At 40.7% G+C, this 25,229-nt stretch overlaps 1 long non-coding RNA gene and 1 other non-coding gene across 2 annotated transcripts; both read left to right on the top strand.

Annotated features, from left to right (window-relative positions):
* On the top strand, positions 1-21,564 carry LOC144587017 (uncharacterized). The gene is made up of 2 exons (XR_013542146.1): positions 1-1,998; positions 16,772-21,564. It is a non-coding gene; the product is annotated as an uncharacterized LOC144587017 (long non-coding RNA).
* On the top strand, positions 16,634-16,740 carry LOC140705261 (U6 spliceosomal RNA). Its single transcript, XR_012084691.2, has one exon. It is a non-coding gene; the product is annotated as a U6 spliceosomal RNA (small nuclear RNA).
* Positions 21,565-25,229: the final 3,665 nt, after the last annotated feature.

The following is a 25,229-nucleotide window of genomic DNA, read 5'->3' as shown; positions in this document are numbered from 1 at the left end:
AAGTTTGGCAGGATCTTGATATAAGGCAAAGGGAAGTTAACAAGACTTTTCCTTCTGCCCTCCTACCCCTTCCCAGGAACTCCCTCTGTTCTGTACACAGCCGCAAATGAAGACAATGTTGCTTTTTTCTACATTCCTTGGAAAAGTTACACTGCAGTTCTTCAGAAATTTTTTAATCCAGGGCTGTAACTGGGGCTTTGCCTCAAGACAACAACAGTAAGAGAGAACTGAAATCTGAAGGTGAATCTTCTGGCGAGTGCTAGGGAAATAAATGCTAGTGTCACACCCCATTCTCTCCCCCCCCCTTTTTAAAAAAAGCATACACTTTTTTTTTAAATTTGGGGAGCACCACATTCTTGGCTGAGTCTCTTGCCCATATCTCAGGGCTAGGAGACAGTGCACATGGCCCTGGGAAGCAAAAATTTCTAGTTATGATTCTGCTTGTAAATCTGTAATACAGAAGGAATGAGGCCTGACCCAGCTTTCAGAAACAGTGATCGATAGGGATACAGTAGTAGCATTTGGGGGGTTTTTGGAATTTGGCACCTATAATTTTCCATTCTGGGAGTTCTACTTGAGTGACCCACACCTACAGACACCTAAATGTGGCTCACCTGGAGAGAGCCTAGCTGAAAGTTTTCATGACCTGGCTTTCTATTTAAGTTTTCATGACCTGCCTCAATGCTTGTTGAGAGACTCAGTTATTAATATTGTTATTTCTTGAGAAGCTACAATACATTTCGCCAAAAGTGATACAGGTATCAGTTAAGCTGTAATTCTTTGCAGGATGTGTATGTTTACTCAGAGAACCCTACTGTGTTCAACAGAACTTACTTCCAGGTCAGTATGTATAGGATTGTCACTCTGCAGATGTCTTTAGGCTGATATGAATACACATATAACTGCAACATTCAATTAAAATAATTCAATTTATTTCCTGGTTTTCATCTGTTTGAGGTGACACCTCCTAGCTCAAACAGGTCATGGAAGAAGCTGAAAATATGTAGCTCTTTGTTTCCTTGAAAGTCCTGTAAAAATCCCAGAATTGCAGAAGTCTACAGTCTCTTAAGTATCTTCACATATCAGCAATTAGCCACAGCCTACAAACTTGGAATTTTATTGCTAATGCAAAGATTTCACATTTCGTCTTGTGATTGTAAAAGTAGCCAAGTCAGGGTCAGAGTAATCATTAAGTTCAGTATGCTGCAGAATGCAATCTTAATAATTTATCTATTTATTTTATTGAGCTTATATGCTGCCCATTTAGACATAGTCTACTCTGGGCGGCTCACAAAATAAGTCATGCTCCTTCTTAAAAATGACAGAGTTCTTCCACACAGGTTTATCTGTTTCTTATACCAGACTCTTCTAAAATTTGCCATAAAGATGCTGGTCTTTAAAAAATATTATGGCAAGACTCCATTGATGTACATTGTGACAGTAGCAATACAATGTACAAGTGAAAAAGTTCAAGGTTTAATCCTTTTGAGCTCTTATGTGACCCCTCTATTTCCCTCTCTCTCTTCCCGTCGTCATGACGGGAAAGGGTCCTGTCATTTGAATACAGTTATGGAATCTAACCATCTCCGGAGTAGCCAACACAGGAAATACTACATCAACAACGTTCAGAGACTTTATTATCTCAGTAACATCAAAGAGATTGGTAACCGAAACTTGATGAATACAAGATTGAATATTTAGAGCTGCGCTATCCAGAAAGGGATAGGATTGTTATAATAGCGGTCAGAAGATAAACTTTCCTATGATGAATACCAGAGCCCAGAAAAGGATCTACTATGAAATTAATAAAGCTGAAGCTTCAAGGCTCCTTATCCCAGAGGGGCCCCAGAAGCTGTTTTAGTCTCTGTTTTTTTTAAAAAAATTACGATGATCTGTTGTGGAACAACCCCGCTGAAGAAAACAACAGTGGTTACCAAGAGCTTCTTGCTGTTTGCAGAGGGCCCCTCATAACAACTCAAGCTTCAAGGCCCCAAAAAGGTAGGGCCACCACGGCCAGAGCCTGATCATTCAATATGCTTTTGCAGTTGCATGCTTGGGATAGAGACTGGAAAGATTATTTGGGGGGATTACAATCTCCCAAATATCTCAACCAGTTATAGTACAAAAAAGTAACTTTTCCAAGGATAGGGGACTAAAAGCCAACTGATCCAAGTGTTTTATCTTAGACTCCCATATGTAGGCATAATACAATATACAGTACAGACTCTTTTCTTAAAGCACTGTAAGAATTGTAAAAATCTAAGACAAAGGGCCCTTAACGCTGTGCTGCTGAATTTAACGCACACACTTTGTTCCCCCGCTGAATGTGAGTTTCCTCAGCTGTGAAAGCTGCGAAAACACAGCTGGAAATCATGTTCCAAATGGCTATTTTTGATGCTTGTTATGCATGATTCTAAAGTAGCTGGCCATTTCAGTGTGTATCTAATGATTTGGAATGTTCCCAAAGGTTATTGTTCAGATTTTTAAAAAATAGAGGAAAGGGAAAATCACTTATGAAAGTCCATTGCCAGTTTCTTTTGTTGTCGCTAGTGCAAAACTGGTATAGTGCAATTGTGGGAAACCGCTTGTATAGAATGGGTCTTCTGTAGCTGTGGGAAGCATGCCAAAAGAATGGGTGACCACTCAAATGCAGCCGGACATTTGAGTCCAGCACAGTACTTGTGAACATTATCAGACAATACTCCCTTGGGATTAAAAATAACAAAGCACTGCACAGATGCTGAATCTAGCTCAAGTCATGTTGCTTCCTTGGGAGAATAGCAAATGACACTTCCCACACAAATCAAAATGTACATTACCCAAGATTTTCAAGATATTTTGGAAGTTTAGGAATAAAATCCCACAAGCACCTCCGTCAATCCATTTATTAATATATCAATACACCTATTAATACACTGAATAAATGTAATGTATTCTGTGTGGAGTTTCTGCCCTTCCATGACACCACAAGTCAGTTTACTAAGGCAGCAGGTCTCACTTGGTCTACGGTTGCCGCCTGCCTGCTCTAGAAGAGAACGAGGGAGAAGGGGGGAGTCTATTACTTTAGCCGGCAAAGGGGGAGGACACTTTTGAATGCATGCTGTTTCTGTTGAGAGTTGCTCTTTGTTGTACTCATTTAGAGGAATAATTTTACACAGGAGAATATTGAAATGCATAGTCTCATGCCAGCAATTTGAAGTGGTATGATCAATTCTCTGGCCCCCAGACCATCATCATCTCAATGTGCTTCATATATAAACCAGACCTTCTTCAGCTTGCAATGGGCTTTTAAGCAGATGAAGAGGAAAAACATCTGCAATGACACATTGTAAGAAGACGAGCCTTCTAAGATAGTTGTATTTCCTTTCATAGCATGAGGGAGGGAGGTCAAAAAAACCCATCTCATATTGCTCATATTGCTAGCCCTACTGGTGCAATTGTGCTGCTCCCTGCACACTCTCTGCACTGGCCCATTTTGCTGTCTGAGGCAAGGGGAAGCCATTTTGTTGTTCCTGGGTGCCAGCTCACATCCTCCATGGAGAAGACTTCATCCCCTTGCAGGATTGTTGTGAGAATCAACTGTTGAAGAAGAAAAAACATGGGTGTCATTTTCAGCTTCTTGAACGAAAGACAAGATATATTTATTTTTTAATTTATTTACAATATTTTTTAGCCGCACCATTACCAATGGTCTCTGAGCAGCGTACAACAATATTAAAACTTTAGAAAAACATTAAAACCATTACAAACACCCAATATTATAAGAATACCCTATTATTATAAAAGTGTCAAACTAATTCTTTGATTCTTATTTATGATGCCAAACTAACAGCTGGCTTTTGGAAATTCCAAAACAGAATATTTATTTATTTATTTATTTATTTATTTATTTATTTATTTATTTATTTATTTATTTATACCCCGCCTGTCTAGTCATTTCGACCACTCTAGGTGCCTTACAACATAAAGGATAACAAGTTCAAGAAAAATTTATAACAATTAATTAATTAAATGATTCTGCAAGATGGGAAAAATACAAAATAAATCAAATAAAGAAGGGGGAAAAGGAAAGAGGACAGGAATTAACTGGAAGGGAAGGCCTGCCTATACATCCACATTTTAGTTGGTTCTTAAAAGTACCCAGCGAGGGTGCAGCGCGAATCTCCGGAGGTAGATTATTCCAAAGGCGAGGAGCCACCGCCGAGAAGGTCCAGTTTCTAGTTCTTTCCTTCTGGGCTTCCCTCGGCGTCAGGCTCCTCAGCCTCACCTCCTGGCTCGTGCAGGTGACACGGGTAGAACTAGTTGGGAGTAAGCATTCCATCAAGTATCAAGGTCCTAAACCGTATAGGGCTTTATATGTAAGCATTAACACTTTGAAGTTAATGCGGAAATGGATGGGCAGCCAGTGCAGCATGGCCAGAGTAGGAGAGATATGTTGGTATTTTCTCACTCCAGTAAGGAGTCTGGCTGCCGCATTCTGCACCACTTGAAGTTTCCGGATCAGCTTCAAAGGAAGCCCCACGTAGAGCGCTTTACAGTAGTCTAATCTAGAAATTACGAGCGCATGTACTAAGGTAGTGAGCGCCCCCGTGTCTAGGTAACGTCGCATCCAGGCAATCCGCCAAAGGTGGAAAAAGGCAGTGCGGACTACCGATGCCACCTGCGTTTCCATGGTGAGCATCGGGTCCAGGTGTACCCCCAGGCTGCGGACCCCACTCTTCGCGGCCAGGGCCACCCCCCAAAACATGAGGGAGTTTCCCAAACCACCATCCACAGGGCCACCCATCCTCAGAACTTCTGTCTTGTCCGGGTTCAGTCTCAGCCCGTTCTCCTGCATCCACTGATACAGTGGATATGATAGCAAATAGTCTTCTCCTGTTTCCCTTCCTCAATATCTGGTAATTGAGTGTACTTCCTCTAAACATTGGGGTCCAGCTTAGCTGCCATGAGTAACAGTGATGATCAGAGTTTAGAAAAGGTGCTTTTGAATTACAACTTTCAGAATCTCCCAGCTAGCATTGCCAGGTCTTAGGAAAGTTGCAGTTGCAGAAGAAGCAGCAGCAATTCGACCACAATTCCAGAAATGAAATGTGACACTAGCACTGACACTAGAACTACCTCCTACCACTGCTCCAAATAACTTGGTTGACCGTTCGCAACCTTAGGGAAGTATCAGCCCTGGGCAGCATCCAGCCCAGCTCTGAAGTGCAGGTTTAGGTGGGGGTCTAGAGCGGTAAGCTGTTGTTTCCTTGTTGCAATAGTGTTGCAGCAGAGAAATGAAGAGAATGCCTCAGTCCAAAACTGGCCACACTCAATACATTGTGTTCTGAGGGGTTCAAGGAACAAGGCATTGTGGGTAGGGGTTCTTCAGGATATGGCCTTTTGATCTCCATGGACACCCTGCCTGTGGTGCCTTCCTCAGAGGAAAGCCAGGCACTTAGGGCACGCCAACTCCCTCAAGAACTCTGAGAGGCTGAGTGGCAACAGAAGCAATGAAGGCAGCAATGAAGAGAGGAGGCAGCTATGAGATCTGATGCTGGTACTGTGCACCAGAACATGGGCAGGTGCCTTTTTTGGCTTTTCTTATTTAAGATGCAGCCTTTTTTGGCTGTAAATAACTCAGGTCTTTGGCTGGCTCTGTTTCCTCTAATTTGGGGTGCATGATGCAAAGAAGGTAGTATCATCCATAGCTTCATGCTTGATCATGGGCAACTACTAAGAATTCCACCACTGATATATATATTTAGCATACATTGGCTTTGGCGTTGTGTTCATGGTTTGTTTTTAACCATATATATAATTGTTCCATGCTTTTTTGTGGATATTCTGATCATCTTTGGATAGGAAAGGAAAATCCTTTGCATTGTCAGCAGAATATCCTAGATACAATTTAGCATACATTGGCTTTGGCGTTGTGCTGATATATATAGGGTCAAAATATAGAACCTGTAACATCACTAGGTGGCTTATAAGTATAAAACTCTATCTCTTTTCTCTCCCCTCACCCTGCCACCTTTAATTTTGCCAGGATACTGAAACAGACTTAACACAATTACATATTTAGAAATTGTTCCATGCATTTTTGTGGATATTCTGATCACAAAAAATGCATGGAACAATTATATATACTGTATATAATTGATTCAGGTATATATATATATGTTGATTCAGGTAATACACAGCTTGATAGGCTGCATTAATCTGTTAACAAACCATTGTCACTTGGTTTTCTGTATCTCACCTGGTCATAGAGTTATGTCTGCATATATAGAAGTTATTAACACTCCTTGTACCTAAAGTATATTGGTTGATGAAAGCTCACACTAAAATAAATCTGTTAGTACTACAATAATTTTTAAAGTGCTGAAGTATTTTGCTTCCTCCTCCTCCTCCTCTTCCTCCTTTTCTTCTTCTCGCTTTTGCCAATGTATGGAAGAGCATCCAAATAGCACAGTAACTGCACATTTTAATGAAAATATAAAAATTCATATCCAAACAGGCATCAAGGCAGTTTTGTTTGCTTGCTTATTTTAATCAGATGTGCTAAGGAATAGTTCAGGGACAAATATTCCGAAATCTGCCAAAGAAGAGCGCTTTCCGTATATTTTATATGTCCCAAATCCAAAGAAATAATATAAGAATGCATTGATATCCAAGTCAGTGCAGCTGCTGAGAAGGAATAAACCAGATGTGCAGGATGTAATAACAGGCACTCCCTTCTCCTCCCTCTTTCTGTTGGCTCCAAGAATGCAATCACACATATATGCAATGACTGTTAAAGATTTCTCTTCATGCTTTAGAACAAGAAACATTTTGGATGGCCTCTATTTCCTTAAAAGCTAATTGCTAAGAGTGAATAATTAATGCTTGCGTCTATTCAATCTTTCATAGATGAAAGCAACATATAACCAAGATTTATTTCCCTCCTTACATTCTCTTCCAAAATTCTGTTTTTCGCCCTTTAGTTTAAATCAGGGGTGAGGTTAGTATGGCCTATGCACCTCATGCAACCCCCCAGGGGTCCAAGTGCTCCCTAGTCATTCCTGGAACCCCTCAAAATGTTAACTTTTTAAAAACTGCCTCAGAAATCCCTCATGAGCCCCCTAGAGAGTGTGGAGGCAGTATTGCCATGTTTTGATGGGGTCTAGCACGCTGCAGTCTACTGCAGTTGTAGCCGCGGAGAAGTCACCTTCTCATGTCCTTTTCAATCACTCCTCAGTGGCAAGCGGGTCTCAGAGAGGAACCTCCCCAGTGGACTTCAGTAAGCAGGAAAACAAAGAAGATAACCCTTTAAACCAGTAGTTTTCTATCAGTGGTCATGTGTATTGATTTCATAACAGTTACTAAAAGTCCATTCTGCTAGTCCCCATGTCTTCTTGCAAATGTGCTGAGCCAACTTTACCTGCCACAGATTGTCCATTTGTGATCTTTTACCATGCTAGAAGTAATATCAGACACTCAGGTGTTTCTCCAAATCCCCCTGTACCCCTGCCCACCAAATTACCATAATGAAAAATATAATAACAGAATGCCTTCCTGTTTCTACTTGGGTGGACTCAAGCTCTTTATCAAGTGACCGGAAGAGCATAAAAAATAGAAGGTTGAGAACCATTGGTTTAAACATCAGAGCCCTGAATTTATTAGGATTGTAAAGGAAATCACCAGCACTTGGAAATGGACCAAAATCCAGTGAAGCTGTTGGGAAAGGATAACCACATGCTCTCCCCCACCCCCATGTGCAGTCAAAACTTCAGTTGTTCTATTCAGGGCCAGCTAAGATTTGTAGATACTTTCCAAGGGCAGCCACAACATTGCAATAATCAAATTATGATGTAACTAAGGCATAGGTCAACAACATGATCGAAATCTTCTCTCTAGGAATGGATGCAGCTGGCATGCCAGCCTAAGCTGAGGAAAGGCACTTCTGGTCCAAGCAAACAAATTCATGCCACATCACATGCCTTTCTGTGTAATAACTTAGATGGTGGGTGCCTGCCAACAGGACTGTAGCCGAAAGATTTTTGTGTAATATGCATTTGGACTTAGGCAGCAGTGTCATCATGTATCATAGCATTTGGACTTAGGAGCAGGTGGCAAAATAACTTAGCTTGGCCCTGACTAAGAAGTAACAACTCTGCAGTGCTTCATAATTTGAAACCATATACAGCATTCTTTAATTATTTTAATAGCTCCAAATGTACATTATCATACTTTGAGGACTGATTAAAAAAACAACTTGGAATATATTTTTAAAATTATTTTTGAAATGATGTTTTTAATTTGCAGGAGGAGTGAGTAGTGGGCTCTCTACCTTACATTGTAGAGTAATGCTGTACTCTACAATGCTGTGTTTTTCTACAGCGCCCCCAGCGCTGTACTCTTCTTCCTCCTCTTCTATGGGAAGTTGGATGTTGTTGTAGCTATACTAACTCTTGCCATGCCCTTCTTAGCTAAAGTAGAATTGTGGGAGGAGGGATATGGCTCATTAACAATAGTTAAGAAAAGTATTATTTTATATGTGTGTCAACCAAAGGCTCTTTATAAATATTGCAAACATGGGAACACTCGGTCCCTTACTGGTTTTCAAGTAGCTGATCTCTATTTGCAGAAAATGCAATGAAGTCATAGGAATGAACACTATGTAGGCAACTATGGAAGCTAGTTTTTTTTATGAAGATTTTCCGAGCTCTGATATTATGCACCCTACTGTATTTGGGAAGGGATTGACATGAATTTATTCTGGACGTTTGCTCAACCTTGCATTCAAAATACCCGTGTTTCCCAGTGCATTCATATGGTTCAAGTATGCGTCATGGCTCTTGAATCTGGATCTGTCAAACCCCAGTCCAATACCCAAATAGGTTTTCCACATCATCCTCCAAAGATCAACTCCTAAATCAAGCAGTATATATATATTTGGTATTGGTGGCTTTGTTATTTAATAGAAATTGGGACAGAAAGATATATATCTTTTACTACTGCAGTGGCCTCCATAATTTTATTGTTAACACCTATATCCCACTTTTCTTCCAATGACCCTAAGATCATGTGCACAATTATGGCTATTCTCACCATTTTATCCTCATGACAAAACCCAGTTTGGTAGCATTTCAGACAGAATAGTGGTGGACTTCATTTCAGATAGCACTAGCTTTACTTAATCAGAAGCTTCACCTGTTATTGTTCCTGCTGCTGATGTAACAAATCCACACAAAATTCCATACAGAAATTGAGCCAGTGACTCTGGTTTAATTTTAAAAAATTGAATTAAATTGCCCATTCCTGTTAGCAAATGCCCAGTTTAATCTCTGCTAAAAGCCATTAAAACAAGAAGAAAATGCTTAATTTAAATCAGTTTTCTCATATTTCAGATGAAATTGAGAAAGATTCTGAAAAAAAAAACACTTAAAGCTGTGACTACACAATGGGATTTGCTGTGGTTATTGTATGGGTTAATTTGAAGTTTGTTTTTTCCCAGTCTCATGACACAAAGGCCAGTTCAAATGAGCCCCACCCTTTTTGTCCCCCCCCCCATGTCTTTTTTCCTCTGCTGCTGAGGGCTTCTGTTTTTTTCAAGCCAAAGTGATTCAAACAGACTTTTCCCCGTATGATCAGCTGATTTGTTCTTGTAAAGATGGGGAGGTGTCTGTGGGTAGTGTTTCAGTGATGTAGGCAGTTTAGGTGTGATGTTCAGGAGTACAGGAACACCTATTCCCACATTCTTTCCCTCTGATCATCTGATTTTTAAAAAATGTTTACAGATATGAGATTAGCACTAGATCACTTTATCACCTCACCACGCATATTTATATATTCGTTTAGTGCTACATCACTTCCAGATGAGAATTTTTAAAAATAAAAAGTATAAAAAAAAAACCAGAAACAACACAGATGAAATTAAAGACATTTCTTTGGTATGTGGTATTTCTGTACATTTTAAGAAGAACTTTGAAACACTGCCTGGAACACTGCAGAACCCTTTCAAAACCAAATGACTTAATAGTGAATCATTAAAGGATCAGCAGAGGTGGGTCCAGAGGAAAGAAAAGAAAGGGGGGCTGTGGGCTGAAATGTGAATCACAGTGCATCCAGTGTGAACACTGAACTCCTGAATCAATCTGTAGCCCCCGTGTGATAAATAACTGCGAATTCAACTGAAATACAGGCTGCAAATTAAATCGCAGCAGTTCAGCTGGCCGGTGTACTGGAAGCCTAAATCAAGTATTTCTCATACATTTTAATAGGTTTTCCCAATTTTCCACTGAAATTCAGTGATAGAGTTTGCCCGCATCCAATGACACAGGAAGGGCTTGTAGCTGGTCTGGGGGAAGGGTCAAAACTAACTCCCAGACCTGCTGAAGTTGTTCACTCCTGCAATATAATATTGTTATGTCTTGGTTATATTTCATTTGGAGCACTGGGTTGCTTCCTGCAGTCATCACAAAGGGGGGGAAAAGCCTAGAATGCTCAAATGGACATTTCGAAGACAAGGTCCCTGGAGCAATGAGTAAGGATGAGACAGAATAGTAAGCAGTTTCCTCAGACACCCTCTCTGTTGCACAAAGGGTTAGCAGACTAAAGCTTGAGGACTCATAGATAAAAGGATAATTCATGTTGAGAATGTTGTGTGAGTAATGTTCAAACTACAAAAGGAAAATAGCACCACTGGAAAGTATCGCACTGAGAGGCTCTTGTGGATCTGGCAATGGGATTACTTTCTCAGCTGGTGGACCTCTTCTGTAGAAGACTTCCCACCAAGGAATTATTGATAGGCTGTTTCTAGTTGAGGTGAACGCCTTTCACGCTCATGTTCATTTAGCCCATCTTTAGGAAACTGTGAAAAGTGATTTGGTTTTTCTTGCTCATTTTCCAGAAACAAATCTGAACAAAATTCTTGTCAAAGTCCTAGAAACACAAATGGCACTTGGGCAATCCTGCATTTGTCCATTTTGGTTTTATGAGAAACTCCTCCTTCTGAAACAACAAAACCAAATGTCCAAAAACAAATAGGAACATATTGAGACATTAGGAGTGCCTAATGGTTAAAATGTGGCGGGAAGAGGTATTTGCAGAAGCTGAATGAAGTACAGGTCAGACTATATTGATATCTTCAGTACTGTATTAGCATTGCTATCAATTTACCAAAGAAATGATGGAAGTTTACTACAGTATATAAAGATCTCATTTTTATTGGGCAATTGCAAAATTAGAAATTGTCAAGAACTAGAAGAACCAACAGCAAATCTCCTCCAATAATGGAAAGCACAAGTGTGGGCTATCAGCCTGATGTAAAAACCAAGAAATCAACTGGGGGAGGGGGAAAACACAAAAACCCTCACAATCTTCAAATAGAAAATACGTTTTATAGCCTATGGTTTAAATTTATTATATGTGCTAATCAGATGGCAGGAAAGAGGTACACATCTAGAAGGGTTTCTTTAATAGGAGCAATCTCCCCAAAAGCAACCCTTCTGCTCATTGGGAAATTGCTCCAGCCTGGTTGTAAAAAAGTAGTAGCCCTGCTGGTGGACTGAAATGGTCTAGCTTGGGATAGGGTCAGGGTCAGGATCTAGACACTGTGTTGTGGGATCCCTGGGAATGATCTCACACTCGACTGCAGTGTTCTAGGCCTGTGTGCTCATGCCCTCTATTTCCTCCACTGACTCCTGTGCATCTATGGAAGGAGGTGCTGGGATATCTTAGGTTTTTTTTATGTTGAGCTTCAGACCATATTCTGCATATAAGCTTTTGTTGTTTAGTCATTAAGTTGTGTTCGACTCTTCACCTATAAGCTAGCTGTTACTTATTCCTCACCCAAGCTGTTACTTGAACAAGGTCTGCTCTCATGTAGGCAGACCCATTCCATTCCAGAGAGATGGCATTGATTCCTGACTTGAGGATGTGCTGTGTTTTCTCTCCTTCTTCATCTCCCAGGCTTCTTTATAGACAAAAAAAAAAGCCTGGCATTACAGATGCTTGAAGTATCCTGCCATTACTGCTAATACTTTGAAGTGTCTCCCGGTTAATGGATAGCTTCCTTAATAGAATCCCATAGTGCCATTTGCCATTCGCTCTGTGCAGGAAGGAACTTCCCCCCCAGAGGTTTACATACTGTACATTTCAAAGTCTGCTTTGAATCATTCCTGAAATAAACAGGAGAGCCATGGACCTTTCTCCTTTGAAATATATGCTGGTTAATTCCAGTGAAAGAGGACAATTCAAGTGTTTACTTCAATTTGGCTTTTCTTCCAGCAGATCTTATGATTTCCTGTAGCCCATTTTTCCGTTACACATGTTCTGCATGAGACTGCCTTGGATAATGGTTCAGAAATGCCACAGCTAGGCTGCTGACTGGGGCTGGCTACAAACAGCATGTAACTCACCTGTTGCAATAGCTGTGTTGCCAATCTGTGTTGGTTATGACTTGTAATGACCTATATGGCTTGGACCCAGGCTTTCGGAAGGACCTTATCTCCTCATATAAGCCTTCTCATCTCTAAGATCTTCAAAGGAGACCCTTTTCTCAGTCCTGACACCCTGTCAGGTACTGTTGTCTCCAGGAGAGAACAGGAGGGAGGGCCTTCTCTGTGGCTGGTCCCAGGTTGTGGAATGCTCTCCTTTTGGTGGCTACGTTGGCTTCTTCCTTCTTGCTCTTCCAGCAACAGGTCAATTTATTGTGTTCTAAGTCTGTTTTTTTAAATAATTTGTGAGCCTCCTTGCTCTTTAGCTAGGAGAAAGGTGGGCTAAAAATGAAAATCAATAAAAATTATCCAGGATTGTGGAACAACAAACCCACCCATAATACTATTAAGTAAGGGGAGCATTATGTGAATCTCATTGCTCCAAATACACATTATAGAAGGTACTTCCAAATCCATCTATTCCTACAGCTGTATGTTTTTTTTTTAAATTTAGTTTAGTTTTATAACAGCTTGAAACTCTTCTGTTGAAATTGGCTGATTAAGAATACTGGATATGATCGCCTGTTAATTGTTTAATATTAGCACAGTTTAAATATTTACTAATGAATTCAACTCTTGGGTTTGTGGAAAAGGAAAAAGACTCATAAAAGAGTATGTGTATATTGTGCATGTGTGTACAAAAACCCAAAAGAAAGGACTGTGGAGAAAACTGGTAGCATTTGGGCTCGTGGCTGTGCCATTTACCTGGAGCAAGGCAAGCACCAGTGAGCCAACAACACGATTTCAGACTTCTGCACAAACCATGGCAGGAGTGATTCAGGGCCTGGGGAAGAAGTTTCAAGGGGCTGGTAGTGAGTCTTTCACAAGCCCTGGCACAGGACCTGGGACCCACACATACACACCCACACATGCCATACTGTGTGCAGTAGGCAAACGTGCATAATATGTTCTGCAACTACTGGGCAACTGCTGCCACTTGCTTGGCTGCCCAAAACTGTTATGCCCTGTTTAGCTCTAGGTTGTCACATTATCTACTTAGCCAGAGTTTACACAGACCCTGAGTCTGTTTTCCTGGATTGCCCAAGTGTCCATTTGCAAAAACAGCTGGATCGGAACCAGCTCCTACTCCCCACCAATACTTACCTGCCCTGCCCCTGTGACATCAAAGAGAGACTTACCATCTACTCTCTGATTTTGATCCTGAAATGGTTGAAAATGCAATACTGCTGTCTCAGCAACATGTGCATACGCATACATCATATATGTGATCAGGAACAAGCAATAAGAAGGGAGACTCACTGGAGCTGGAGCACTGGAATTCAGACTGTCAGCAGACCAGACATCTGATTAATCCAACTGCATGGATGTTCATTGAATAAACAAAGAAGCCTTAGCTAAGTCTTTGTAAGCTGTGCCAGACATTTTTTTTTTCACTTTGGAAGCTGTACCAAGAGCACCAATACCAACCATAGCAAGGCTGCCAGATGCACAGCTTGCTCAGTTTCTTTGGGCTCAGCTAGTCTGTGGCATGGTGTTGATCTGTAGAAAAAACCAAGCAGGTGAGATGCTGCCTCTGCCTCCATGCACCCCAAACTTCATGGTTTCTTTAAATAAGAAACAACTAGATCAGTGGTTCTTAACCTTTGTTACTCAGATGCTTTTGAACTGCAACTCCCAGAAACCCCAGTCAGCACAGCAGGTGGTGAACGCTTCTGGGAGTTGCAGTCCAAAACTCCCGAGTAACCCAAGGTTAAGAACCAGTGAACTAGATAGCCTTTCAAATGGAAGACACTTCTGAAAAGAGAATTGTCCTTTAGCATTGCTTCAAATAGCTGGTTGCCATCTCGGAAAGAAGACACGTGGCCCCACTAATTGCAAAGCTTCCTTCCTAACGTGCTTCTGTTCCACCCCCAGACAACACTGGAGAAAGTGGCATTTTGCCACTGTACTGAATGATCCTAAAACATTTCAGGAATTGTGCCATAGCATCATCACAGATGTTCAGTAAATATGTGCTTGGGTTACATAATAGCTCACTAGGAGGAGTTTGGAAATGTAGGACTTAAGCTAATATCACAAGCTTTACAGCACATGCTAGAAGGCACAGCTCATTGTTGCATTTGAGTTCTGCAGTCGCAGGAATGTGAGAGGGACAAATGGGAAGAAGATGCAAGAGTGTACCGTTCAGGTTGTCATGATGCACCACTTTTTTACCTCTAATCTGGCCTAACATGGATCCTATTAGGTTTCCACTATTTGTTTGTTTGTTTGTTTGTTTACCCCACCTTTCTTCTGCAAAAGGACCCAAGGTGGCTTGCATCAGTAAAAGACAATATTAAAATTAATTCACTATTAAGTGAATTATTCAAACGTTAAACAAATTGATAACATTATATTATATATGATATGTAAGCATTACTAAAACAAATTCAGAAGCAACAAAATGCAAACCATCTTGTTTTAAAACCTCTCCTCCACAGCTGGTTGTTAAGGAAAAGCCTGCCGGAAGAGCAAGGTCTTTGCTAGCTTGCAGAAGGACAGCCTGGCCTTCTGTGGTGTTCCAGAGTCTGGGAGCAGCTACAAGCGTACCTGTGAGGAGGGTGGACAAAGGCCTCCTCTGATGATCTAAATACCCAGCCAGACTCATGAAGGGAAATACAGCCTTTGAGATCGCTTGGACTCAAGCCGTTTAAGGCTTTATAGATTAAAATCAAAACTTTGAACCCGGAAGCAGACTGGAAGCCAACATAACTGCTATAATAAAGGGGTTACAAGATCCTTGTATCAATTCAAATTCAAATAATTTATTGTCATTGTAAGTCTATGCATAGTATATACATACAACAAAATTCACACAGATACCCAGAGACTAGACCCACATGCACTCACATTAAAAAATCCCCAAACACTCCCCACCCACTAACCCCCCCCTAAAAATACAACATCTACACCACAGGCTAAGTAACACTGTCCAACTAGTGGTGGTCTTTAACTACCCCTAGTTAACAATCTGGCTGTAGCATTTTGTTCCCACTGAAATTTCTGAGCACTTTCCAAAGGCTGCCACGTATATTCTTCCCTAATGTATATTCCAAAGGTCAAAAACATAACACTTCTAAAGGAGGCACAAACATATTTATTAAAAATAGAAATCAATAATTCAATAACATTAAATTGAAACATTCAATGTCTGTTTTATTTTGTTGTTACCTACAGTACCTACCTAGCTACCCACCCATGAGAGTAAGCTTTGTTTTTCTAGGATTTCTGCAATTAATCTCTGTTTAAGTAAGCAGCGTATTGCTTCTATGACCCTAATTTACCTCCACTCAGCGATGAGTTCCAACTTGTGCAGAAGCCAGCTGCCTGAGTGTTAGTTCTTTCTTCCCTTCCCAAGTCAAAAACTGCCAGCTCAAGACTTGTTTCCAACAGCCCTAGCCTCCATGGCTCAGCACATACATTGGCCCACATTTCAGTAGTGTCTGCCCAGCAACACATTCCACAATAACAAGTTGCAGGCACTGAAATCTCCTATCATACAATCCTCTCAGTGTAATCAGCCTCTTTTTTGCAATTGCTCCCTATACAGATCAAATCTTGGATTGTGGAAATGAACAAAATCCAATCCAGCATCTTTCCAAGACAAGAACATCCTCAGAGTAATATTCTCCCAATGCTTCATATGAATTTTTTCTAGCTCACATCTTCCACAAAGAAGTTGGGAAAACTGCAAAAATTCATTATCTAGACACTCCCTTTTCATCCAGAAGGGCAAACATATATTTAAAAAATATCTAAATCAGGTTCAGGATGGGATGGGGGATCAACAGATAAGACAGAATAGCATCAAAAAGACTAAATAATGATAAGTGGGTTAGAAATTGTTTTGGATACAGCCAGCAGTTTCCCTTAGTAACCCTTGCAAACAAAAAAACATGTACTGTATTTGATATATATTTCTGCAGGGCTAGTGCAAGTTACCAACAGAAGTATACTAGCAGTGGTTGCCACAGTGTGATCTTCTGTTCAGATTTAATGTTTTTGGCAATTAAAACTGAATGCATCTCAGCGTGTGTTGCTATAACACAATAAACCACTACATTATAATTATACTAAGTGATGAATATTATTTATATACCCATAAAATTCCCATCCCACACCACCCTAGAAAGAAAGTTTAGAATGTGGAGCTGTACATTCTTGATTCCACTATGCTCGCTTCGGCAGCACATACACTAAAATTGGAACAATACAAAGATGATTATCATGGGCCCTGCGCAAAGATGACATGCAAATTCGTGAAGCGTTCCATATTTTTGATGGACCATTTCCTGTGGTTTGTCTTGCAGACCTACCTGGATCCTGAACTAAAGATGCTATTTGCTGAGGCTGGTATAACCGAGGATCATCTGAAAGACAAGAGAACTTCAAAAAAAGATTTTTAGAACTATTGAGAAACGAGGGGGTGTAGAAACTGTGTTGAAAGAAGCTACGACAAAAGGTTTACTGACCAAATCACTTGATTGTCCTTTGTTTTGTTCTGTGCCTCCCACAGAGCTGGGTTTCACTTACAAACCGCAAAATGAACCAGATTACTAAGGGAACCAGATTACCAAGGGCCGAGTTCAATGGATGGGCTGAATAATGTCCCAACAGAGCCTTTTCCCACATCAAAAGCATGCAATGCTGATATTTAGTTGTTTTATCTCCAGCACCTTCTCTTCTCAAAAGATCATCTCAACATATTTTAATCCAAAATCTGAAGGAAGCGCAGCTGAAAAGGGCAAGCAGTGACAATTCACTAACTCATTTTAAGCAAGATGCTCTAAGGTACCAGATCAGACAAAGAACTCAGCTGAAACCAATGTCTCACAAACCAGCATCTCCCAGTGATGGAGGAATAGTAGCTGCACTTAAGGATGTAATTCAGAAGAGACACAAGGCAATGCATGTCTCAGATAATGAAGAATCTGGCATGGAGAATGGAGATGAATGGGATGATTAAAGCATTATAACTGTCAAGAGAAGAAAGTCAGTTGCGTAACTACAACTAATTTTTAATGCAAAATGTTAATAATTTTTTCTAGAATCTTGGAGAATGTTTAAGTGGGGCACTTAACACACCCCTGGATGTTCTAGACGTGTAAGAGAAAGTGTTAATTTTTTTAAATAAAGTTCAGAAAGTTCAGATTCCACCACTCCCTCCAATCTTTATCAGAACTGGCAAACAGGCTTTCCCCCCTCTAACCTAACAGAAATGTAGAAGCTGTTGTAAAGGATGAACGGGCAATGGCTGTGAAGGGAAAAGAGAAATGTTAGCTGTGTACTTCACCACTAAATTAACACAACATAATACAGAGAGCAAAGGGTTCCACAATTTCTGAACAAGTACAAGAAATTCCTTGTATGTTTGAGTGGAAATTATAGTTTAAATATTTGTAATAATGGTACATCAATGTAATATTCAAACTGGATATTTTCGTGCTCCATTTTTTGGATTGGATTTTTAAAAAAACAAAACTTTTCCCTCCTAGTTTACAAACATTATACCTCAATGGTTTAGATATCTTGCTCCAGAACCAGAGGTTGGGAGTCTGATTCCCCACTGTCCCTGTTGCAGGTAGAGCCAGCCTGCGTGGCCTTGGGCAAGCTGCAAACTCCTGGATCCCCCCCCCCCCAGAAGAAGGGAATGGGGAACCATTTCTGAGTACTTTCTGAGAAAAAGGGTTGCCATAAGTCAGAAACTGATTTGACAACACATGATTATATTTTGAAGGCTGTCTGTGGTTCCTCCCCCCCAGGAGCTTCCAAAGGTCAAGAGGGTGAAACATGCTAGCCTAGGAAACTGAAACCTGGCAATGGGATGAAGGAGGGGAACCTTTACCCCATTCAGTTGTTAATAATTGAATTGGTGCAAGGGAAACACCCCAGTGCTGTCCTCCTTTGTTTCTGTTTTTCTTGCACTGAACATAAGAAAGGTGATGGGTTTGACAGAAAGAGCCTTTGCTCTCTGCGGGAGAATTCAGTGTTCCCCTTACGTTGAGCTACTCCATGAAAACAGATGCTTTACTGTTCAGCCATGTCACCCTCCACATGTTCAAGGCAATGGAGGGGAAAGGACTAGTATGCTCCCCTTGTTTGCATGGTGAGTATATTGATAGTAATGCCTGAATAGGGTTACTGTTATTGTCCTGGAAAAAACTTATGGAAAAAATTGCTCTGTTCTGATTTGCTGAGAGGCTGGAGCAAAGGCAGATCTGGAATAGAATATATTAGTGAAGATAGCAAACAGCAGGAAGCTCTCCAAGAGCTAGGAATCAGAAGAATGATGCCAAGATGGAGACTGATTCTCAAGACCAAAGCTGAAAGAAAGGTGAGTGTTGTGAGGGGGAGCCTAAACAGGAAATAGCAAGACGAGAAGCTGCCTTGAAAGCTAGAGTGGTGTGGTGAACAGAGTGTCAAACTAGGGTTCAGATCCAGATTCATATCCTCAACTTCCACAGAAACACTTGGTGTGGGTGGAGGTGGGAAACCATTCTTTGAATGACTTTCATATCTTGAAAACCATATTGGTGAGTTAGTGCCCTATGTGCATTACAGACCTAAGTGTGCAGAGTTCTCCAAGTCCTTTTTGAATCTCTTAGAACTTCAATAACAGCCTTTCTCAGAGGTGCTGGTCACTGAATGCACAGCTGGTAGAGGATATAGTGAGCATAGTTATTAGGTCCCTTCCCACTCCCCTTATAGTGGTCACATGAAAAAGAGGACAGGGTGCCTGTATCTTTATTAGCTGGGCGGAATACCTCCACACAAGTATTAAAGGTCCAGGAAGCCTATCCATTTTTTTTTCATTTGCTCCATTTGCCATCAACACAAGTATCCATCTGAACATCCCTATGACGTGACAGAAATGAACAGAGAGCACAACACCGTTCTGCAAGCAAAGTTACTGACTGCATTCAGCAGGACCCGGGGTAAGGAACAGCTTCCCCATAAATCCCATCATTGTCACCACATGGGCACACACCCATTGGCAAAGCATCCCATTGAAATTCACTGGTGGTGGATATTCAGAGTGGGGAAAATCAAAGCAGTCGTGCTTTGTCACCCGGTTTTTTTTTTCACCTTCACTAAACGTCATTTCAAGTCATTACTGCTTTCTGTCAATAAAGTGGTGTCATCAGCATTTCTTATTGATGTTTCTTCCACCAATTTTCACTCCTCCTTCATCTGAATCTAGTCTGGCTTTCCATATGATATGCTGTGCATATGGATTGAACAGATATAATGGGATATAAAGCACCCTTGTCTGACACCTTTGCCTTTAAAAAAACATTCGGTCCCTCCATGTTCTGTACTAATGGTAGCTTCTTGTCCACAATACAGATCAAAACAGTCAAGTGCCGAGGCACACCCATTTCTTTCAGAACAACCCATCATTTCTCATGATCCACTTAGTCAAAGGTGTTCTTCTTCTGAAATTCTTTGGTGTGTTCCAATAGTCAGCAGATATTTTCAATATGATTTCAAGTGCTTCTTCCTTTTTTGAATCCAGCTTCAACATCAGACCCTTTTTGCTCCATATAAGATAAAGTTCTTTGTTGAAACACCTTGAGCATCACTTTGCTTCCATGGGAAATTAAAGCAATGGTCCTACTGTACATTTACTGTACTCCTTGGCATCTTCTTTCTTGGGGACTGGAATGTATATTGAACATTTCCAGTATGTGGACCATTGTTTTGTTTTCCGTATTTCATTGCATATTTTTGTTAGGATTTTGTCAGATTCCGTGTCTGTGCCTTCAAATAGTTCTATTGGTATTCCACTTGCCCCTGGTGAGTTACTTCTGCTTTCAGAGCAGGTTTCACTTCACTTTCTAGAACTGCAGTTTTTTTGTCATAGGATTCCTCTTCAAAGAAGTCTTTCACCTTTTTATTTCTTCTGTATAGGTCTTCTGTTTCCACATTCTCTTTAATTTCTCCCCCTCAAATAGCATGCTTCCCTGTTAGTCGTTCAGCATTCCTAATCTAGGCTTAAATTCCCCTTCCATTTCATGACACTTTTGGAAGAGATTTCTCTTCCCCCCCCCTTCCTTTTGATATTCTCTATTTATTTTGCTTTGGTTGTTGTTGTCTTTGTTTCTATTTGACAGTCATTGAAAAACTGCATTCAGGGTTCTGACTCTTTCTGTCACCTTGTACTTCTCTCCAGGCCTTTCAATTTTAAGTGTTTCTTCTGTCAATCCATCTAGGTTTTTCTTTTCTTTTTAGTACAGGATTTGTCTTTTTGCATTCTTTTCTAATAATATCTCTGGTTTCAGTCCACAGTTCATCTAGTTCTCAGTCAATTGAATTCAGTAATTCAAATTTGTTCCTTATGAGGACTTTAAATCCATCAGGAATATGATTTAAATTATGTTTTGGCTTTACAATTCTTTAAGCGTTCCTTTTGAGCTTTACACTATTGTTGGATATTAACAGTTCATTTTCATTACCACAATTTACTCCTGTTCTCATTTTGGCGGAGAGAATACAGTTTCTCCACCTCCTGCTTCCAATTGTGCAGTCCGTTTGATTTCTATATTGACCATCTGGCAACGCGCACATGTACAGCCATTTGTTCAATTGCCTGAAGTATGTACTGTATTTGCAATAAATAAATCGCTGGCTTCACAGAACTCTGGAAATCATTCTCCTGCTTCATTTCTATCCCTTAGGCCAAATTTTTCAACAACATTTGGTTTTGCTTTGTTTTCTACTTTGATATCCCATCTACGCCAAACATAGAAACACTGTGACCACATTCAGGTGGTGGTGTGCATAGCACTGATGCAGTGGAGAGTTCATGCTAACCATGGAAAAATCTACAGGAACTTTTGGGATGATGATGTAGTAGAGAATGATTAAGGAGCACTAATCCTCTTCCTCTCCTTCTCTCACACCTCTTCCCCATACTTCTAATTTAGCAGAACATTGCCTTGTGAACTTTTAACCTACTTTCTGGTTTATCACTAGAGGGCAGCAAAGTCTCCAGAAAATTCCTCAAATCAGAAAACCCCTCTCATTTTATCCTAGAAAATGGTTTCACAAAGGATACTCTCCAGCTGACGAAGAATCAGATCCTATGTTAGACAAAATAAAATTTCCTTCTCTTAAATATCATCTCTTCTGAGTGCACACATTCTTCTGTAATAATGTGCCTGAGACATCAAACAACCAAAGAAAGCCATGCTATGTCCTGGTTGATCAATTATAAAACAAAAATAAGCTAATTTGCAAATACCTGTTGGAACACACACTCTTTTCTACTTAAGGGCACAAGGCTAGTAGATCCAGAATTAGTCTCTCATGTACCAAGACTCAAGGTTGTAGTTCACAACCATATGTACACGACTTCTAGTTAGATGGAGGAAAATTCACACAGTAGTAATTAGCTGTTCCAAACACCCAGCACAAATCTCTTTAAGAAGACTGAAAGTAATGACCATGTGGTCTACACCTGCAGCAATTGAACACCTCTTAGTTTCTTTCTCCAAAATCACATTTGGGGTGGGAAAGTTGGGAAAAATGCAGGAGAACGATGTAATGAAATTATAAAGTGAACAAAACATGGCTCTTCCAGAGTAAACGCTTTGTAGAGAAGAATGTGTGTGCATGCATAGACACACAACAGTTTTTGCAAAATAATTCAAGGTCCTCAGAGACTCGCTACCTGAGTTTCTTACATAGTACTGAAATGAGTGCATCCAAGCTGTTTTGCCACACTAATCTTGCACTCAAGGACAAGTGCTGAGTAGATATGGGGACGACACACCATTTTGGTGAATCGTCCTGCACCATTTTGGTGAATCGTCAAAAGTTGATGATTCACAAAGCACAAAGTTTCCCCCATGAAGCAACAAATAACGAAGTGGGGGTTATTTTAAAAAAAACACTGCCCCCGCGTCCCCCACTGCCACCCCCTGCCGTGAAGTGGCTAGCTGGGGGGGGGATGGCTGCCTATCAGCCTGCCAATTAGCTGATCGGCAGCTGGTAGGCAGAATAATGTGTGGTGTTTTTTTTAATTATGAAGGACGAATAAAATGGGAAAATATTCATCAATCCGTATTCATCAGGACTTAAAATTTGACGAATACGGATTGATGAATATTTAACAAATTGGCTATTTTCGTTGAAAAAGCTGATCCGTTTTTATATTCGTCCCCATCTCTAGTGCTGAGTCTAATTCATTGACCCTCCTCTATACTTTTACTGAAATAAGACAGGATAGTGACTTCAGTAGATGCTGTGCTCTCTGGCAATTTAAGATATTCTCAATTGATTTAGCATTTTGTAAAAAATCCTTTCTGTAGTCACCACTGTAACACGCTCTACATGGGGCTACCTTTGAAGCTGACGCGGAAACTTCAGGTGGTGCAGAATGCGGCGGCCAGACTCCTTACTGGAGTGAGAAAATACCAACATATTTCTCCTACCCTGGCCATGCTGCACTGGCTGCCCATCCGTTTCCGCATTGACTTCAAAGTGTTAATGCTTACCTATAAGGCCCTAAATGGTTTAGGATTTCGATACTTGGCAGAATGCCGGCTCCCAGCAAGATCTACCCGGATCACCCGCATGAGTCAGGTGGTGAGGCTGAGGAGCCTAACGCCGAGGGAGGCCCGGAAGGAAAGGACACGAAATAGGGCCTTCTTGGCGGTGGCTCCTCGCCTCTGGAATAACCTTCCTCCGGCGATTCGTGCGGCCCCTATGCTGGGCACTTTTAAGAGTCAACTAAAAACATGGATGTACATTCAGGCCTTCCCTCCTGTCAATACTTAATTCTGTCTTTATTCTTTCTTCATTTATTATTTGTTTTATTATTGTATGTGTTACGGATTGTTTGTAAAATCCTTGTGTTTTTATTGTATATACCTTTATTGGAAGCCACCCAGAGTGGTCGACCAGACCAGATGGGCGGGAAATAAATAAATAAATAAATAAATAAATAAATAAATAAATAAATAAATAAATAAATAAATAAATAAATAAATAAATAAATAAATAAATAAATAAATAAATAAATTGACATAAGAGATGGACCACCCCTGAAAGCAGCACAATTCCACAGTGGATTCAGAAACAGGGACTTAGATGATGAAAGTGGAATGCCAAATCATTAGACTATAAATCAGCACATGCAAACACACCAGCTTGTTTACAGATTAGATTCGTTCATCGTCTTATATTTATGGAATGAAAACACAGCAGTCGCATTAATAACACTAGTTAAGATCATCAATTACTGTTGATATCAAAATAGATTTTAATTACAGATTAAGATTTCATAAGGACAGATGGAATAATCACGAACTATGCATGTTTATTTATGAAGAGTTATAGCAACAGCTGGGTAGATGAATGATTACACTAAAGTGCCCATTGATGATACCCACTTTTAATTAAAATCTTTGTGACTGTAAATGAGCCAAATAGTTTCATTAATGAAAGTTATGCTACATGATTGTTTATCTATACCATATCATTTTGCTGAGAATGAATTATTGTTGCTGGTTTTATTACTGATTACTTTGCAAGAGGCCCAAACAAGTTGCATTTTTTCTGTAAGCAGCTCTGTCATAGGAAGCCCATGATCCAAGCATTTTTAAGTAGGGCACCTCCCCCGTCCATGCTATTAGTCGGCCCTACACGATGTGACTTCCTGTACAGAATCAAAATCATTATTCAAAATCATTTCTGAATTCAGGTTTTTAGATATGTGGGCTACCAACAAGCTTATGCAACTTCTGTTCATGCCACCCACCACCACCCCACCTCACCCCAAAAAGGTCTGGAAGGGTTTGGCACTTTCATGCTCAGATTCCTCCAGAGATGACAAGCTGGATCTCCCTGTGCCTGAGAGACGAGGCAGTGACTGTCCCTACAGATCCTCTAGCTTCGTTCCTATACTGTATAGAAGCAGCTGTATTCTGAAGGCTTGACCCACTCCTAGCCCAGGAACAATGCTCAGCGAAGCACAGACTCTATTTGAGGGTGCCAGGCAAAACGTCAGGCTACAAAAAAGGACTCCACAAGAGGCAGGTGTTTCCCAGGAGTAAGGGAGGGTCCACTTCCCAGGGACACCAGCTGCTAAAGTGCTGCCTCACCTTGCTTCTTGCTGTTCCTGATGGGCTGGTGTCTGATCCTGGCCTGAGTTTGCCTTGAGTTCTTTGGCTATCCTTGCCTGCTTTTTGCTCTGAATTGGACTAGATAGACCCTGACTTGCTATTTGACTTGGCCTAGATCTTGCTTTACCTGACTAGTAGGTCAGGGCTCTGTTTGCTTGACTTGTGCTTTGCCTTATGACTTTGCTTTGGATTCCTCTTACCTGCTTTCTTTGCTTGCAGTATGTATCCTTGCCTGTATTGACATTGAACTGCCAAGGCCTTGCCACTGAGACCAGCCTGCTTGGAAACTGTACAACCCCCCCCCAAAAAAAATATCAGACACATACCCTAATTCTATGAAGCATCCCTTTTTGTCTTTCTTCCATTACCTGGGTCTCAGGAATATTTCTTATTTATTTCTATTTACAAACCCATAAAACTCATTCTCTGGGTACAATCATCATCATCATCATCATTGTGTTCCCTTAAGTCAATTCTGACTTATGGTTTACCATTCCCTTATTCTGGGGTCACTCGGGGACTGTGCAGGTTGTCTCCTCTATGTTGCACAGTGTGGAACTGAACTCCCGGTCTCTGGCTCTGTGGCCAGATGCTTAATTCACTGAGCTATCCAGCCACACAACTTAAATAAAATAATGCA

This window comes from Pogona vitticeps, chromosome 2, assembly GCF_051106095.1.
Source record: "Pogona vitticeps strain Pit_001003342236 chromosome 2, PviZW2.1, whole genome shotgun sequence".
NCBI lineage: Eukaryota > Metazoa > Chordata > Lepidosauria > Squamata > Agamidae > Pogona > Pogona vitticeps.
This window is presented reverse-complemented; position numbering and strand designations above follow the sequence as displayed.